Below are 6,017 nucleotides of genomic sequence, written 5' to 3'. Positions count from 1 at the left end.
TCCACCCCCACCCCAACCCCAGTTTTAATTTAGCTGCTTTGTTTATCTTTTAAACAAATTCACATTTCATTTATGTTGAAATACACTGTACGAAATTGACTTTCTTCACCGAAAATAACAGCTATGTTTTCTGTATTCTTCCTAGATAAACCACAAAACACATTCGTGAAGGTTGTCTAGGTTTTGCTTATAAATTGAGACGTGGCAGTAGATGTAACCACGGAAAAAGACAGACAGATCTGTTGTCAGTATCCATGGCCTCTGATCTTGTCTTGACCATGAAACAGAAGTGTTCCGCATATTCTAGCTTATGGAGCCCTAACTGGTTTGGCTCAGTGGAGAGATCATCTGCCTGCTGACTAAAAGGTCTCAGGTTGGATTCTGGTCAAGGGTATGTACCTTGGTTGTGGGCATATCCCCAGTAGGAGGTGTGCAGGAGGCAGCTGATCAATGTTTCTCTCTCATCAATGTTTCTAACTTTCAATCCCTCTCCCTTCCCCTCTGTAAAAAAAATAAAATACATTTAGAAAAATAAAAATCATCATTCTCCCATTTTGGTTCAGTCTCTGGCTCATTGAAGTCTACATACACATGACCCTCCAAAAACCAAAAAAAAACAAAAATACCCACCCCACAAAAACCAACAACCAATGTTGGCATCACTGGCTTAAAGACAAACACGCAGACAGACAGACAGACAAAGACAAACCTACTAGGTGAATTGGGGATGATTTGAGCAGGAAAATATAGTTGCCCCTGTCCTAAGCCCTCATTGAAAGGGGACAGGTTCTGATTTTAAAACAGCCGTCAGTCGGTTGGTCGGTCGGTCGGTCGGTGGGGCACCCCTACCTACCGCTGTGGGCACACAAGCTTGACTCCCAGGGAGAGGGAGACTTGTTTGGGTAGGATTAAGAATGGGTAAAGTAGCCCCGGTCTGTTGGTGTCTCTGAGAGCTTCCATACCTTCACCTCTTAGGATCATTGCCATTTTTCCAAAAGCAGTATGAGTGATGAGAAGGGGAGATTCCCTCTCACAGTCCTCAGATCATCCCGAGGTTCGCTTCTGTGTGCTTTCTCTTTGTAAATTCAATGTCTGTCTTTTGTTGTTGTTGTTTTTTACACTCTTTCTAAGGGTGACCTGGCTTCTGACAGACAGCAGAAACAGACGCCTCTACCGTTTCACAGCGGACCTCATGGACAGATTCTGTTGCCTTGCCCTCAGAAACCAGCAGGTGTATACGTCATGTTCACGGAAAAACATGCAAACCTGTAAAGAACTTGTGTGAGTTTACTTGAGCCAAACTGTCCACACTTGCCTGGAAGCAGAATCACAAGGGTTTGGGACAATGCTCCAGAGAATGACTGTTTTTCACTTTGTTTTATTCATTCCTTTTTCTAAATTATTATTTAACACATTTTTATTGATTACTGTGAGGAAGGGAGAAACGTCCAGGATGAGAGAGGATCACCCGTCTGCTGCTTCCTGCACACTCGCTACTGGGGATCGAGCCCACAACCGGGCCTGCACCCTTGACTGAAATCAAACCCAGGACCATTCGGTCTCCAGGCCGATGCTCTACCCACTGGCCAAAACCTGCCGGGGCGTCACTTTGTTTTATACGTAACAATCCAATCCAGGGAGGAGACATAAGTGGGTTACAGGAAATCCACTGGTGATAGATGAAGGAGGGAGGGAGCGATGGAGGTACCAAAATGGGGCGGGGGACCTCTGGGATTGAATAAAAAGTAAAATGATAGATGCACACTTCTTTTTAATTTTTTTTAAAAAAATATTTTATTGATTTTTTACAGAGAGAAAGGGAGAGGGAGGGAGAGAGAAACCTCATCAATGAGAGAGAATCTTGGATCGGCAGCCTCCTGAACGCCCCCTAGTGGGGCTCGCTTGAGCCTGTGACCCGGCTGGTCGGGCGGGCATGCGCCCGGGACACGAAATCGAACCCGGGACCTTAAGGTTCACTGCAGGCTGACGTCGGCTCCACCCACTGAGCCAAACTGGGCAGAGCCACACCTACTTCTTTTCCTTAGGTGGGTGCAGGATAGATAGTTAACAGGCAATAATACAGGTGATAACAATAGCAATGAAGGAATTTATGGTCTCTCCCGCAGAGCCCCCAGGCGCATTTGCTTGTGTGGAGGGGGTGTGGGGAGGGCGCAGAGTGGGGACAGCGGGATGTTACAAGTTCCTCTGACATTTTATAGCATAGGTATGTTATGTCTTAGACGCAAAAGGACCATAGGTTCAGTTAAGGTAAACACTGACCTGGTCTGGGAAAACTCCGGCCTAGGTAGGACGGGACTACCCACCACTACTGCTCTTAGGAAAAGTCTCCCTTCAGACCATCCCTGCGGTGGCTTTAGGCCTCTCGGTTTGCAAGACTGCTAGGCAGGGCTTCCCCTGAGCTCGTGGGGTTAGCATGTGGCCCCTTTCGTCGTCCACAGTTGTGTGGGAATAAAGGAGTCATCCTTTCTGTCAAAGAAGGGAGCTTAGGCAGCCTCCCTTTTGGCTCCAGGGTCTTGGCAGCCGCCATTTTGAAACAGCAAAGGTCAAGCCCTCCCTCTGATCCTCTCCAACCCGCCTCCCCCTCCCACCCCCATTTTAATTTTGCTGTTTTGTTTTTCCATTGAAAAAATTCACATTTTATTTATGTTGACATAGACTGTACAAAATTGACTTTCTTCACCGAAAATGACAGCGATGTTTTCTGTGTTCTTCGACCAACTACAAAACACTTTCTTGTCGGTTGTCTAGGTTTCGCTTATAAATCGAGACACGGCAGTAGATGTAACCACGGAAAAAGACGGAATGAAACAGACCGATCTGTTGTCAGGATCCATGGCCTCTGATCCTGTCTTGACCGTGAAACGGAAGTGTGCCACATATTCTTGCTAAAAAGCTTATGAGGATATAGGCTGAACGAAGGAATGTAAACAGCAACACTTAGATGTGGGTGTAAGGATGGCGGGTTCTTTCTTCAATGTTTCACAGTCATTTGTGTAAGATCATCGAATAAAGACAAAAATCCACACTGAAATCCTTGTCTGGCAAGCTCACGTTTCTTTCACTAGCTGGTCATTTCACTGTTGGTTACAGATTTCCCTGACAAAGGTCAATCTTTCTTTTTTTAAAATTTTTTATTATTATTTTTTAAAAAAATATATTTTATTGATTTTTTACAGACAGGAAGGGAGAGGGATAGAGAGTTAGAAACATTGATGAGAGAGAAACATCGATCAGCTGCCTCCTGCATACCCCCCACTGGGGATGTGCCTGCAACCAAGGTACATGCCCTTGACTGGAATCAAACCCGGGACCCTTGAGTCCACAGGCTGACCCTCTATCCACTGAGACAAACTGGTCAGAGCTGTGTGTGTGTGTGTGTGTGTGAGTGTGTGTGTGTGTGTGTGTGTGTGCTTTTATTGATTTCAAAGAGGAAGAGAGAGTGATCAATGATGACAGAGAATCATGGATCAACTGTCTCCTAAACACCCACTACTGGGGGGTGGAGGGGCTCTGGGGATCCAGCCCGAAACCCGGGCATGTCTCCTTGGCCCGAATCGAACCTGGGACCCTTTTGTACACAGGACGACACTCTATCTCCACTGAGCCAAACCCGCTAGGGTGTAATTTTCCTTTTTAAATCCCCTCATTTTTATTGAGTACATTGCTGGCCATTAACTATCCTACGCCAACCTAAGTAAGAGAAGTATGAAGAAGTATGTGTCTATCATTTTACTTTAATTTTTATCCAATCCCAGAGGTTTCCCTCCCCCCGCTCCTGCTTTGCTTTCTCGCGCCTCCCTCATCTATCACCAACGGAGTTCATGTAACCCACTTACATCTCCTTTTTTGCTTGTCATTTATACAACAAGGTTAAAACACACACTCACACACACACACACTCTCCATTCTACCGAGCGTTATCCCAATATGTTGAGAATCTGCTTCCTGGCGGCCGACAGAGGGGTCCAGGTTGTGGGCTCGATCCCCAGTAGGGGGCATGCAAGAGACAGCCGATCCATGATTCTCTCTCATCGTGGATGTTTCTAGCTCTCTCTCCCTCTCCCTTCCTCTCTGAAATCAGTAAAAATATATATATTTTTTAAAAAGGTAGTTTAGGCAGTCGCCATTTTAGCTCCAGTGACTTGGCAACCACCATTTTGAAACGGCTAAGGTCAACCCCTCCCTTTTATCCTCCTCCCCATCTCTCCCATCCCCCCTTTTAAGTTCACTGTTTTAATAACAGGAAATACAAAACATCGTACAAGGACACTTTTTACTATGTAAAGGTGAAATAATACATTTGTGGTTTTTTTTTAAAAAATGTATCTTTATTGATTTCAGAGAGGAAGGGAGATGGAGAGAGCGCTAGAACATCAACAATGAGAGAGAGAGAGAATCACCGGTCAGCTTCCTCCTGCACACCCCACACTGGGGATCGAGCCAGCAACCCAGGCATGTGCCCTTGACCGGAATCGAACCCGGGACACTTCTCGGTCCACAGGCTGATGCTCTATCCACTGAGCCAAACCGGCTAGGGATGTTTTGTTGTTGTTTAAAGAGAGAGTGAAAGGGAGAGGGAGGGGGCAGGGAGAGAGAGAGAGAGAGAGAGAGAGAGATAATTGTTTTTCCACTTGTTTATTCATTTGTCCCTAGCTTTTAAAAAAATATACAACAGTAGCAATGAGGGAATTTGTGGTCTCTACCCTGGGACCCTGGGCTGTGCCCTGAGGGCACTGGGAAAAAGGAAAGTGACTAGTTACCGGGGCATTCACTACTCCAAAGACATGTGATTCTAGACTCTAGGACCTAGAGGCATAGAAAGACAATAGGCTCAGATGCCAGTAAGTTCAAAGGTGATCTCTCTCAGGGGAGATACCCGGCCTAGGGCATGACTGCCACTCACTATACACTGCTTTCCACTTTAAAAAGTTTTTGTTTTTTTTTAAATTCCGAACATCCTGGGTGGTCACTTGAGGTGTCTGAGTTTGCAAGGCCAGGTCTCCCCCGAGTGGGTCAGGTTAGCATGTGTCCCCTTTTCATCCACAATGCAAAGCTTTTTATGTATTTACACCTTTCATTTTATCCTATTGCATTCCATTTCATTTAATTCACCAATGTGTCCCCCAATAAATTCAATTCCGAAAAACTGAAAGGAAACAAACAGAGAAAATGATTCCTCCGTTGTTGCCCCTTGAATACTCGCCGCCTTTAGGTCTTCAGAGGTCCCCTCCCTGCCCCGTCCCCGCCCCCTCCCCTCCCCGGGTTGAGGTTTTAAGGGTCCCGGGCCCGCAACAAGTGTTCTGGGTACGTCCTCTGGGTCATCTGTTAGGCCCCACCCCCCAAAAAACTTTTCCAGTCCCCCTTCTGCTGCCAGGCTGTGTGTGTGCCTGCACGGGGCCTTCCTGGGCAAACTCCAGGTGGGGGACGCCCCCCCTCCCCCACCCCACCACCCACCATGGGTCCCACTGAAGAGGTGGGTGCGGGGAGGAGATCGGCCACCCTTGCCCCCTGCCCCCCTCCTCCCCCCAAACACACACACAGCAGGCAGTGGGGCTCCTGCCCTGTGCCAAACTGGCTAGGGCCGTTTTTTTGTTTTGTTATTTAAACAGAGAGTGAAAGGGAGAGGGAGGGGGTAGGGAGAGGGGAGAGAGAGAGAGAGAGAGAGAGAGAGAGAGAGAGAGAGAATTGTTTTTCCACTTGTTTATTCATTCGTCCCTAGCTTTTTAAAAAAATATACAACAGTAGCAATGAGGGAATTTGTGGTCTCTACCCTGGGACTCTGGGCTGTGCCCTGAGGACACTGGGAAAAGGAAAGTGACTAGTTACCAGGACATTCACTACTCCAAAGACATGTGATCCTAGACTCTAGGACCTAGAGGCTTAGAAAGACAATAGGCTCAGATGCCAGGAAGTTCAAAGGTGATCTCTCTCAGGGGAGATACCGGGCCTAGGGCGTGACTGCCCACTCACTATACACTGCTTTCTACTTTAAAAAG

The sequence above is a fragment of the Myotis yumanensis genome, unplaced genomic scaffold, assembly GCF_028538775.1.
Source record: "Myotis yumanensis isolate MYYU_CA2020_CCGP unplaced genomic scaffold, mMyoYum1.0.hap1 SCAF_81, whole genome shotgun sequence".
NCBI lineage: Eukaryota > Metazoa > Chordata > Mammalia > Chiroptera > Vespertilionidae > Myotis > Myotis yumanensis.
This window is presented reverse-complemented; position numbering follows the sequence as displayed.